Here is a 15,272-nt window from a genome sequence, read left to right as displayed (position 1 = left end):
AAAAACTGGGGGCAATGCCCTTAACTTGTTTGATGGAAGTGGATTCTACATTATCTTGTGATTCGTTGGATTCTTCATTGAAAACTATCTCACAAAATCCAAAAACATTCAAAACAACAATCAAAATACCAAAAACATTGAAAACAATCATCAAAATACCAAAAACATTTGAAAACTATCTCACAAAATCCAAAAACATCAGAAAACATCAAAAATCAATAAAAAACATGGCAACACCCTATATATATATTCTTCAAAGTGGACACCAAACAACATTGCGACATACTCCAAACAAATGACCACTTATCAATCAACCAAACAATCAACATCAACAGTCAAATTGTCTTCAACAAGGATGCATCCTTCCTTACAAAAAAACAAAGACAAGACGACATTTTCTTTGACAAGAAAATTTTGTTTATGCTATTAAATACTTGGTTGATTTGTGGGTTATTTATATCAGGATCTTACAACATTGTTTGTGTATCCTCTGCGAATTATTCTGATGAAGTTCTGGGGCATGTACTAATGGTGTCTACGTGGGAAGTTCACTAAGCTAAGTGATCATAGGCAAAATGTAGTCATAGATCATTACGGCTTGCTGACTACAATGTATACCTCGACCATATGATCATGTTGTTTGTTTGCAGGTACGAATGCTCTTTCTTTGGTTCCTCCTACCTCATCCAACTAGATAAAGGTTTTATCTCTTAGTACGGTATGCACTTGTCTCAGGATATTATTAGCCTAAGATCAAGGAGGATGATCCAAGTCATGCATGAAAGGAGATAGTCCTTGTCTATTCTGCAAGCAATACTCAGGTCAACTTGATCCATTATATCAAGTTGCTTGTATTAACTTGCTATATCAAAATCCATGAAAGGAATACTTAGGTCATCTTGAATCATTATGTCAAGTTGCTTGTATTTTTTTACAACCATTCAAAATCTCAATGATGAAAAATAAAGCATTATGGATTGTCATTCCATCTCATCTATATATATTGCATTCCATTGCATTCCATCCATCCATACATTCATAATAGCTGCATATCATTCATTCATAGTAATGACTATGGATACTCTATTTTCCTTTTCTTCCATAGGAATGTGTCTTAGGTCCTCCATTTCTTCTATCTAACATTGAACCCTCACCCACCCTCCCCATGTTGGTGCTCAGCATCACATACCCTACATCATCTCCCATCAACCCAATCAAGCCAATTACTCTATCTACACAGGCACATCGACTCACACACACCTAGACTATCAACACATACTCCGATCAAGTATCTTCAGGTCTCAATAGGTAATTGATTATGGAAAACCTAGACTACCACAGGCATTTATCATAATGAGCTAAGTCTCAATGGGGCTGCTATGATTCACCACAACCATCCATCAGACACACACACTATCAATTGATCAACCAATCAAGCACAATCATAACAAACAATTACATCAATTGTCTAAGTCTTAATGAGTATTATGCTTCAAATACCTTGACTTCATCAGGCAATTACATCAATTGTCTAAGTCACCATCAGGTCACTTTGATTCACTTACTCAGACTTTATCCTGTCCAAGCAAACAACTGACATCAGTTGTCATGCTTTGACTTGACCGGAGCAATTAAACCAATTGCACCAGATTGTCCAACCATTTTGATCAATTGTACAGTATCAATCAAAATCACAACACCAAATTTGCACTGTATCTTCTGCATAACCTATGGGTACTCACTGGCTTGCCATTTCTCCATATTCACTCTATTTTCTTCCATTCTTTCACCGTTATTGCTAATTTCTTTTATTCTACCTCCCCTCCACTTCTCATTCTTTTTCGAGAGATCTCCCAATTTTTTGAAATTTTTCGGCCCATCTCTCAAGGTGGCATACCACCCACTAAATTAACATTTATGGGGCATATTTCTTCACACCTATTTTTCTTTCTTTGAAACGACGCAATAAAACTGCACTGTCTCAAAGAGGGGCAAATGTAGTAACATAAATCTGCCCACTTAATTAAATGAATATTTAGTATTTATTTGATTATTTAACCATCAATCAATAATTAATTAAATTAATATTTAATTAATTCATTTTAACTGTCTTCTCCTATTAATTAAATAGATTATTCAGTTTATTTGATTTAATTCACTTAACCAAATTCAGGCCATTAATTAAATAAATAAATCATATTTGTTTAATTAAATCTTCTCTCACATTTAAATAAATTAATATTTATTTAAATCCCCCAAAATCCCATCTCTCACATTTAAATAAATTAACATTTATTTAAATCACCTTTATCCTCCACCCACTTGCATTTTCCTACAAATGCAAGTTGCACAACTATTTTAAATAAATTATTTATTTAAAATCCTATTTATCCTCACCCACTTGAAACCTTTTATGGTTTCCCTTAAAGTCTTCAAACTTAATGGCTTCCTTCTAGAGTCTTCTTAAGCCTTTAAAGGTTTCTCTTAAAGTCTTCAAGCATTTAATGCTTTATCTTCCTTTTTCTCATTTAAATAAATTAATATTTATTTGAATATCTACCCAAATGCAAATTACACCATTTAATTAAAATGAATGATTTTATTTTAATTGAAAATCCCAAAATTCCTCCCACTTGCATTCTCCTACAAAATCTACTTGCAATCCTAACCCCCTTCTAGATTCTTCTAACCCCTTCCTAATTAGCCTAATTCACCCCCTAAATATTGTCACATTCCTAAGCAACTTCGAGTCACTTCTCAAAGCCCTCAAAGTATTTGAAAGGCATTTAAGGCTTTAAGTCTTCAAATGGTTAACCTCTAAAGTCTTCCAAACCATTAAAGGCTCTTACACAACCATTTATGGTTAACTCACCTTTTACCTTTGGTTAGAGACTTTCCTCTAACTTAACCATCCTTTTGACTCATGGGTCTCTTCAAAGCATTTATTTCTTTGACTAAGGTATCCATTTAACCCTTGCACATTCATTTATCCCTTGGATAAAAGGAATATCCATTAACCTAACCCTAACCCAACCCCCTAGGGTAACCATCATGTCCCCTCAAGCATTTAATGCTCCTTATCTCTCCTCTCAATCCTCCTCATGGTGACACTTGTCGACATGAGATTGGGTTGAAAGTCTCACATGGATTGAATATCTTTCAATCTACGCTTGTTAAGATTGCTCAATCTTAACCCTTCATCTCCCCATTTCTTCTATAAATAGAACCCTTCTCCTCAAGCAAAGGAGGAAGAATTAGAGTATTGTTGTTATACTGGTATTAGCATAGAGATTTTTCATAGCATCACTATCTACACTTGCATAGCATTTTCTTATCATATTCAACCATCTTGAATCTCCATATGGCATCCATGGCTAGTGCTAAAAGCTGAGAGCTACACTCATGTGGGACTTGGAGAGGAGAGGAACAAGGGAGGAGCAACTATGAGTATCTTGATTAGAATTTGGAGGAGTATAGTTTATCTATTCTATGTTTGTATGCTTTCTATTTCATGCTTAATATCTCTCTTGATATGCCTGTTTAGGATAAGCTTTTGTTGCTAACACTAACATTTGTTTCTTGTGCTCTTGTGTGTGTTGCCATCAAGTAGATTTTCTAATCCCTTTTGCAGAGTATCACCTATTATTTTAGTTTACTGTCAAAATCTATAAATTGACTATGCAATATCAAATTGCTAATCTCACCTAATCTTAACTCTAAATATATATCCTAACACTATTACTAACTCTAAATACATATTTAACACTATAATTGATAACTTGACACATTGTGTTTTTTTTCTACTAATTAAAATGACTAGATTGACTTTACAAATCAATTAATTAATTTAAAAATAAATAATCTTTCATAATGTTCATCACTCAAGATAATTATTTCCCACATATCTTGTAAGGTATTTGTATGAAGGAACACTTTTCTTGAACTTTCATACATATTCTCTCATTGGTGTAGCAACGTATTTTACAATTATACTTATTCTCTCATTGTTGTAGCAACGTTTACAATTATTTAGATTTTCTCTTTCTATAGCTAAGATCACATCTAAATGACGAGTAAGTGAATAATCCATTCAATATAAAAACAACGTCAATCAAAAAATCAAGGAAAGTGTTTTTAAGAACACATTTAAAACAAGTGTCACATAGTTAGTGGTCAATACTTGCCTTTTTAGTATAGCAATAATAAAAAAATTTTTTAGAGGTAGGTTGGATAATAATTTGAAATAATATATTTTCGCAATAATATAATAGAGACTTCTCATAATTATAACATAGTTATAAAATTACGAACAAGGAATTGAAAAGGTTGAATAGTCTATGACAGAGATAAAGAAAAACCTCAAGAACCTGGTTGACATAAACAAAGAAGCCATGAACAACAATATAGAGGGCTTGAAAAAATCAATGCCAAGGTTGCGGAATACAGTTCCTTCCACAGTGAACCAGAGAAAGATCTTGGAGGTGAAGATTTGGCTACTGGAGACAACAACAAGGGTACCTCCAGATTCATTATGGAGGAACTAAAATCAACAAGATTTTTCCATCGAGAAGATCAAGGAGTTGGTGCACTCTCTTAATTGAGATTTTTTTTTCTCTTTTGCTTTTGTGACTATTCTGGGGGTGCTCCCCTATTTTTTTGTTGGTTTATGTATGTTTGGTTGATGGTCAGTTTTGGCAAAACTTTTGGTTTCGGATCCATGTAAAACCTGTTTATCTATAGAAAAACATAGTTATAAAAATTGCAATAATATCTATAACTAATTCAAACCTTAACAATAATCTTAATTCAAACCTTAACATAATTTCTATGCTAGCAAAAATTTTTAATCTAATTATAACTATAAATTTAACATAAAATACAACCCTAATTTTTAAAAAAAAATTTAACCCTAGTTCTAACTCTAAGTCTAAATCGAAGTTATAATATAATTAAGAATTATAAATTAAGTTATAATCATTTATTTAAATTGTAACTATAATAATAATAATAATAATAATCTTAATTTCAATTATTAATTATTTAATGAAAAAATATAATTATTAATAATATATTTATTATTATATATTTTTGGTAATGTTATTATTAATTAATAATCTTTAATTAATATATTATTCTTTAAAAAAATATTTTAGATTATATTATTGCATTATATATATTTAATATTATATGATAAGGATAAATGATATTGTATTTCGTTTATGTTATAAATATAATTTAGAATATAATTAAATATGTTAATAATATTTGTCGATAATATGCATAATATTAAATTATTTATTAAAACCTTAATCTTTAATTTTTAATATTTTAATAATTTAATATATTTATCCTTGCTAATATACTATTATATATCATTTTATTATTCATTGATTATATATAGTTAACATATTTAGTTTTAATTTTTTTAATCTAAACAATGTATTTTATCTTAATTTAATAAATTTTATTATATTATTGTATATATATAAACTTAAATAAATTTAAAATATTTATAATATTAAAATTCTTTATTCTTTTTTATCTAATATTTAATTTAATTATATTGTATATAGAAAATATATTTTAATATATTTATCAAAGATATATTTTTATATTATCAAAGTATCTCATACAAGATTTAAATACATATTTTAAATAATTTGAAAACAAAATTAAAACATACCAAATATTATTTTAATGACCTAAAAATTTGCCTTAAAAAGTTCATCTAAAAAGTGGATGCAGAAAATCCGGTAATAAGATGCAAATTATTTGAGCCATTTAGATTGAAGAAAAACAATCTATGAAATTTGAAAATGTAAAAATCATGCATCTTAGCTATTTAAAAATTAAAACAAAATATTGAAAGAAAAAATTCATGGGTATAATTGGTGGAAAGTCAATTTAATAATAACGAGTTAATGAAAATCAAGTGCAACCGATTGCAATAGTACTAGCCTAACAACAAGTACTAATAAGGTTTTACTTGGCATATTTACTCACTTTTCTATCATTTCATTAATATTTGCGGAACAAGCTTTTGGAGATGCTAAATTGAATTATATATATAATTTATTAAATTATAAGGATAATCTTTATTAAAATTTGATACTTCTAATCGAGAACCAAATGTGTTCAATCATAAATGGTACTTGCAATAATTCCAATGAAATTTTTGTGCCTTGTGAAAAATGTGAGAATACATCAAAGGTTTGTGGTGCGCTAGTTTATTTCTTGAATACTTCCAAGAACATAAAGACCATTTAACACTCTCAATTTTAATATACTTTATAGCTTGAGACAAGTATTTGTTTATAGTTGTAAATAAATGTAATTATTTTTAGATATATGTTTTCTCATTCTTATCATAGTAAATTAATTGATCAATTATTATTTTTAATTAAGGTTCAAATAGGTTGTGAAGGAATCCAAAACCTTTTTTACAAAATGTTGCTTACAACATAACATCAACAAATCGACAACCTACCATCAGCCAAAAAATAGAGCAAGACATGAAAAACTAGAGTAAAAGAAACACTTAACTTTAACTTCTTAAGTGCTTCAGTAGCTTTAGCCTCCAACTAGAATGTGTCAAAAGCCATCTTCTTAAGATCTTGCAGGTACTAAGCAATGTAAATCGAGGTCCTTTACAAGTTTCCATGCATTCTTGTACACGACCCCTCATTTTCAGCAGACCCCTGAGTGCATGTAACCCTAGCCTCCACATCAACAATCAAAACCTTATTCTGTTGCAATTTCTCATATTTACTGACAAGGATCTTGATGCTCTCAACTAAATCCTTGATGACCTTTTGGATTAAGAAGAAAAATGTTAAGAGATTATCACTGATATTTTTAAGTTTAGTTTCAAGGGCCACAATCCTACCTTCATAGTCGATCCTCATATTTTTTAATTTCTCAAGTATTGTTTAGTAGGTATGCATTACTTCTAAAAAATTACAAGATATAAAAATATCTTCAAATTTAAATTATTAGGTTGATTTTATGAATCAATTTATCTTAAACAATAAATTGACACTCAAAATTAAAATGAATGTGAAGATACTTCCTAGTTAAAATGGATTCTCCCATAGAAAAGAGATTTGTTTCCCTTAATCATGACAAAAGACGCTCAATACTATATTTACTCAAGATAATAACAAAACATTTTTACCTAATATCTTGTAAAGTACTTGTATGAAAGAGACTATTTACTCTCTCTTTGTTTCAATAACAATTTTCTCTAATTATCTAATATTCTCTTTTTGTAACTATGATGACATATAAAATTAAGATTCCAATGAATAGTCTAATAGATAGCTAAACACAACTCATTAAAAATATTTTTGGGAAGATCCCCACATCAAAAATATTTTAAATAATCCATTTGAAGTAATGTAATTCATAGGGTGTTTACTCACTCCTTTATCATAGATTTGATTTTCAAGAAATAAACTCTTGAAGATAGTGGATTGAACAATAAATATAAACTATTAAATGTAGACGATCTTTACTTTAATTTGCAACTTTGAATGGAAAATTAAATAGATTCATTAATAATTTAATAGGATCCATTGGTGGTGGTACTTGAATGATGCTAATGAGATTTCTATTCTTTGTTAAACATTTGAGAATACTTTAATGGTTTATGGTGCACTACAACATTTTCCAAATGCTCACAAGACCAAAAATAGCATCCCACACTCTCTAAAAAGTATTGCACATACACCAATAATGTCATAAAACACATGGCACCAAGACAAATTCATTTTGTGTAATAATATTGTACCCATAGATACTTGGACTTGTACAATGCATATTTCTTACCATAACTCAAAACATTATTTTGATCATCACTCTATAGATTTTAGACTCATGATCAAGGAATCCAAAATTTGATAACCTAGAGCTAATGGGAAGGGCTTGGAAAGGAATATATTAGGGCATGTCCCCATCTTGCTGCTAAGCTTATTTTGGATAGCAGTAGTTGTTCAACTTATTTCGGAGTAATTTGTGGAGCAGGTGACCCCATAGAAAATAAAATGGCTGCTTACTTTTATACAATCATGTTAAATCATTTCTGTAAGTGAAATTATTAGTAATATTTTTGCAAATAAAAATTGTAGGCAAAATTATAGAAAAATAGAAAAGAGAGGAAACAAATATGGTAAAGCCACATGTTTTCTTTTTCAATAAGCAGCGAGTGCTTATTTCTAGCCCCCATTTTTTTCAAAGATTATTTTCAACTTTTAAGCAACTATCACTCCACTAAAATAGGGGAAGATTCCAGCAGCCGCATAGGGACATGGGGCTAGGCAAGGTGAGCTATTTTTGCTTCCAAAACTATATGCAAGATGGTGTGATATTTGTACTACCAAATACAAGATTGACAGTTGTAAATGTTAACATTGATTCACGCTGGGAACCATATAAAAATGAGGAGAGATATATTGAATGGTATGTAAGAAAAGTGATGATAGACTATGCATTAACCTAGGATTAATTCTTTTTTCCTATAAAATATTAAAGGTGTGAGTGGGCTTGGCTTGTTATCCACAAGGACGAGAAATAGTATCCCATAATCACACTTCTATTGATTGCATATCATTAGACTTGATTGAGTGTGTGTTTGTGAATAAGGTAGACTAATGTAATGGTAAAATGACTAAATTTCATAGTCTAAAACAAGTATAAAATCAAAACCATGAATGTTAATGAAAATTTAGGGTGAGAATATAGAAAGGAACCTAGATCTAAAATATAAAGTTGATTATGTAGGATAAATTAACTAGGCACCTTAATTTGGAGTTGTTCAAGGCTTTGGGAGACAAAAAAAGAGAATCAAGAAGATCTACACATCTGTCTCCTAAAAATATGGGTGAAAGTAGTAGGATTGAGGAATTGGGTGTGTTAATTCGAGTTTTCTATTTGTGTTTGAAGTCTAGCATTATTTATCACTCATTTATCTACTTGCATATAATTTTTTTGCTATCAAATCTAGACCTAAGCACATCAAATAAGAGAAAAAAAATATTTTGCTATAAGGGGATTGGATATGTCAAACCTTGTGTTGGTTTTCCCACATGCATAAAAATAATGATGATGAAAATATGGTAAACCATTTCAAGGCTAGAGGTTGAATCTATGATAAATGAAATAATGATGTTACCTTGGGTATGAAACCCTCTCAAGGAGCTCCACAGAATGGTGGTGATGTGATCAATGTGTATTTTTTTGGTGAACTCATTTACCTCATCCTTCATGCCTTGCTACTATTTTAGTCACTTCTAATTTATAAAATGATTTTTTTAAGGAGAAAAATACTCCTTTGTGTTTCAACATATTGTAACCCATGGATTTAGATGGGTTCATTTGTAAAGTGTAATGATAGTAATTATGATATAAATTTATAATTATAGACATGTTATATTTGTAACGAATAATGAAAGTCAAACAATCATGAATAGAAAAATCTTAATAGTATTATAAGTATGGTTTCAATACTTTTTAAGAGATATTGTCTTTAAAATAATTTGTAAAGACATTTGAGCATTTATGTATATTGGTCATGAGGTTATCCATCTAGTTTTTGTTCTCTCATACAAAACTATTCATAAATATTCTCTAAAGTTTCTAAGTCAACTTTATAATCTATTTCATAGTTATGTGCTTATCATTTTATAATATGTTTTTTAGGTATTTTTTCTAGTAAAAAAAAATTCAATAGTTTTGTTAGTGGTAGTTTTAACTTCTAGTAGATGGTTCAATTTTCCTAAGTTGTGACTAATACTATTGTTTTATGAAGTAAATCATATTCTTTTTTTCTTTTTTTAATAAGGGGTAAAAACTTTTGATCCAGAGCTATGAACTAGTGAGGCCACAAATGGGTGACCTCATCCCTACACTTCACTTGTTCAAATCAGTGAGCACAACAGCCCAGCGAAGTCATAAGGCCTTGCGAGCACAAAGGCCCAACAGGGATTTGAACCATGGTGGCCACTTCACCAACGAAGTGTTTTAACCACAACACTACATGTCCAAAGACAAGTAAATCACATTCTATTGGACACTAGTAATTTATAACTTTTTCAAATATTTCATAGACCATGAAATACAAAAATCTATACTATGGATATCAAGGATGCATAAGCCTAATGTCTCATTTTTGATAAACACACATCCGACATAATTTTTCACTATTTTACTACAATTTGCTAGTGTATTTTGAAATAATCTTTAGGCATGCATTGTAGATTTCATACAGTAGAAGATATTTTTCTAAAAGGTGTTTCCATCTTTTACATTGTATATAAAAGAAGATTTGTTTGAAAAAGATGTTTCTATCTTTCCTAATCTTAGTATCTTAGAACCCTCCAAAGACCTTGTTCAAATTACTAAATCAACAAGTTTAGTAAATTAAAGCTATTAGATTAAATATTATGACTAAACAATTAAACTTCTTAACAAATTGCATTAACTTAACAATTTGCATAAATCTAGAATTGAAAAAACAAAATTATTGTATTTCCTTTATGCAAGCATAAACAAAATTCATGGTTTGAAGAGAAATTTAAGAAGTTCTAGTGAACCATACAAAATAGTGGCATGAATTGACTAGAATAATAGCTCATGTTTTCTATTTATGTACATTAATGTGATTCATTGGATCTTTTTGAAACACACAAATATATCTTTTACTAGGAAAAATATAAAATACGAGCGCTTGCACCTAAATAAGGTGCAATGGATAAGACGATAATAATTTGGTTTAGGTTTAGTATAGAAAATTAAATATGCTTAAATTATTTAAATGAAAACATTTGAATTATTCTACATTGCACAAATATCTTAGCATTTTTTAAAATTAAAAAATATGATTAAAATATTAAAATTAAACATAGTACAAAGATTAGTATAAACATTTAATATATCACTATTTTAACATATATTTTTACTTCATCCCATCCACATATTATAATTTCTAAATTGAGTACAGAAAAATAATTTCTTTTTAATGAAGAGATCCTTAAATAGGTACATTAGTGGAGAGTTGTGTCTCTTACAAGAGACTTGTCTGTACATGAAAAACATATTTGAAACATAGTTTATATTTAACACATTTCCATATTTTTATTATAGTATATTTATTATTAAATAATATGATTGAAATTAAAAGGTCTTTAATATAATTTTTTTTTAAATAAAATGAATAAGATTTAGAATTTAGTTTTTAGCATATTAATAAATATAATATTATATAATATTTTTAAGAAAATAATTTATTGCTTAAGTAAATAATTTTTTTTATAATAAAAGTTTCTTTCTAAATATCAACAGTATAAATTATTTGAAAAAATTAAAATACCCATAAAAAAAAGTAAAATCGTAAATTAAAAAAATACTTATATCAAAGACATACCATTAATTCACAAAAACACTAAAACTAACTACAACAATATTTGTTTAGATTTATCATTAGAGTAAAAACATAAAAATTTAGAGATGTATGTTTATTAAATAATATTATTTTATTGGTTTTAATATTATTTGATATTCATTATATATCTCATACATATTTAAATTTTTATACTTTTAATAATTGAAATTATATTAACAATAAAAAAAATAAAATTATATTAAATATTTAGATTAAAAATCAACTTTAAAATTTACTTCAAATATTTTCTATTTTAAAAAAATACATCAAATATTGTTCTTTAATATCAATTTGTAGAATGTAGAAATTGTATTTATTAATGATAATTATTTGTAATATAAATAACTTGATTTTAATAAAAAATCTAAATATGAATAAATGTAAATTAATTTAAAAATCTTAATTGTATAAAATACTATTATAATAAAAAAGAGGATTAAAAGTGATTTATTTATTTTAGAGTTAGGTAGAGTGAATTCATTCCATCTCAAATGAAAAATAATTAACATTAACTTTTTATTTTTTATGTCTAAGATCATATGAGTTGAGTTCCGTAACAATTTTGTTGGATGAACTTATTAGTTAATGCGATCTTTTTTGTTCAAAAGAACTTAGCTAGTTGCACCATTTGAATAATAATATAGAAAATAATTTTATATATTTAATAAAAATATAAGTAAATAATTATCTATATTTAAAAGGTCAAACAATATTTTTTAAGTTATTACAATTAGAAATATTAATAAATTATCACCCCTTATTATGTCGAGGCATGCAGGACTTTAATGGATTTGTATCCTTGGTGTTTTAGTATTCTAGAAGAACATTTATTTTACAGATGATTATCTTCTATTATAAGATATCTCTCATCATATTATATATATATATATATATATATTAAAATACAAATATACTAATTGAAGCTCTTGTCAATTCCCTTCTATTATAAGATATCTCTTGGCATAATTTACCTATATTTTTTAAATATAGATATACTAGTTTATAAATAATGGAGGAATCATTATCATTAAATTGGACCCATGGAAAATGGGAAAACTTTACACTAAAATGTGACGCATGCACAAAACGGAATCACGTGTGAATTTTTTTTCTGGGCCAAGCATGAGACATTGCCATTACCATTAATATATTTAAATGCAAACTTTTCGAATTCTTGTGTGAAACAGTTTTCTGGCAGTCAAAATTTCGGCGTGACATAGTTTCCTGGCATAAGACAACTTTATCAGGAAAAAGAAGCATGGCAAGTTCACTTATAACAAAAGTCAATCGGCTAACAAGAATTTCCATTTGTATAAGATTTATCATTAATTTTTAAATTAAATTATGATTATTAATATATTTTAAATGCAAACTTTCCGTTAAGCAAAAAAATTTAGGTTAGAATTCTCGTGTAAAACAGTTTTTGGCGGTCAAAATTCCAGCGTGAGAAAATTTTGACATAAAGCATATAGTTAAATGTATAAATACTTGATGAAAATTAGATTACAACTAAATGTATAAATTGTTGAAATACATAAGACATTCAAATACAAGTGAAGGAGTCATACAGTAACCAAGCCAACGTCATTGGTAATTTGTTAGTGTTTACTATAAAATACAAGTCATCCAACATGTATATAGTTAAATGTATAAATACTTGATGAAAATTAGATTACAACTAAATGTATAAATTGTTGAAATACATAAGACATTCAAATACAAGTGAAGGAGTCATACAGTAACCAAGCCAACGTCATTGGTAATTTGTTAGTGTTTACTATAAAATACAAGTCATCCAACATGTATGGTTCAGTCTAAATTTTAGTTTAACATTTGTGTATTTGTATTGAACAAATGTCATTGGTAATTTGTTAGTTTTTACTATAAAATACAAGTCATCCAACCTGTATGGTTCAATCTAAATTTTAGTTTAACATTTGTGTATTTCTATTTAACAAACGTCATTGGTAATTTGTTAGTGTTTTCCATAAAATACAAGTCATCCAACCTATATGGTTCAGTCTAAATTTTAGTTTAACATTTGTGTATTTCTATTTAACAATAGACTCTTTGAGTTGCCTGTGAGACTCATTTTTGAAGAAAAAATTTAAACTCAAAAATTATATTATAAATTTTTGGAAACAATTATTAATCTAAATTTTAGATTATTTTTAAAAAATTGCACACAATATAATTTGTAAATATTTAATTGATATTGTTATTATTATTATTATAGATATACTATTATTATGTATATTATTATTATTGTTCCATATATAATAAATTAATAATGGCAATTAAAACTAATGTATGCACACTTTAATTGAAACTAATTCTTTTGTAAAGAATCTAATGAGAGTATTTTTTAAGTCAAAATATAATCTAATACACAATTTTTTATTATTTGGTTACAATTATTAAGCTAAATATTAGATCATTAATTAAAAAATAGTATATGATATAATTTGTAAATGTTTAATTAATAGTATTATTATTATAAATATATTATTATTATGTATATTATTATGATTGTTTTATATATAATAAATTAATAATAATTAAAACTAATGAATGCATACTTTGATCAAAACTAATTCTTTTTCATGAATCTAATAAGATATATAATAAAACTACTGAGTGATGAGGGTAATTGGTAAGTCTATATTTAGGTATTGCAATTTGAATTTATTCAAACATATCAAGTCTAACAGAGTTGATAGGACAAATTAATCACTTCAAATTTTGAAAATCCAATTCACTTGAATAGTTTGGTATGCATCTAGTTTGACATATTTTTCGTTTTGTTATTAATGAGAATAATAACAACATTTTAGTTATGGATATTTCCATGTCAACATTGTCTACAACCCTTATAGTGCATATCTCACAATTTTTAGTTTGAAAATTAAATTTAATGGCCAATAATACTTACTACAACTTATGGTGCATTGGAGTTCTTTGAATTATGCTTTATGTAAGGAAATTAGTGAGATAATGATCATCTTTTTGTGCAATGTGAATTTGCAAAAAAAAAATGGAATTCATTTTTGCAAAGATGGGGGATTGAATGGACGATGCCACAAATCTCCCTAACCTTTTGGACTGTTTGAAATTTAATATAGATCTAGTCCTATCTTGTGGTTCATTTGGAATTAAACTCCTATCATTATCAGAAAGAGTAGTTAATACAATACGAGATGTAGTGCAAACCTCTTTGGTCGAACTTGGTAGCATTGATATTAAGATGATTAGGAAGTAAAGAGGAAGACATGGCTTGGGTGGATGCTTGGCTGAATTTTAGGTGGCATGGTGGGCCAACAATAGAGAGGTTGATTGGGTGACCAATCTAGGTGTGGACCAGAAGGATACAGATGAGTTTTTTGATGTGAAGCAATTAGAGACCTTCCCTCAATCAACCTTGAAACTCATTCAAGAAGACACTAAGAAAAAAATTTCATATTCTAGGTGAATTCAGTGTGTTTGATGTGTTCCTCCTTCCCCTATTTCTGCCTCTTCTGTGCATAGTTGGTCTTCCTTGCTAATGTGTGAAATTTCCTATTTACTCTCCCTTGTTGATTTGAGTAGGTAACCATTTTTAGCGAAATCCCACTTTTTTGAATTTTTTTTTTTTGAAATTTAATGTGAAAATAACATAGTTGTCTCCACTAAATATACATGTGTGGACTAAGATAGATTTAAAATACTATTAATTTTATCCATTCTCGGTTCAATAATTATTGTAACTCTATTTTCAATGCATTAATTCTTTTAGCAAATCTTCAAACAAATTTACAACTCTTTCTTATGTTGACAACATAATGATCTAAAATAGAGT

Source organism: Cryptomeria japonica, chromosome 10 (assembly GCF_030272615.1).
Source record: "Cryptomeria japonica chromosome 10, Sugi_1.0, whole genome shotgun sequence".
NCBI classification, from domain to species: Eukaryota; Viridiplantae; Streptophyta; class Pinopsida; order Cupressales; family Cupressaceae; genus Cryptomeria; species Cryptomeria japonica.
The sequence above is the reverse complement of the archived record's forward strand: the minus strand, read 5'-3'. Positions refer to the sequence as shown.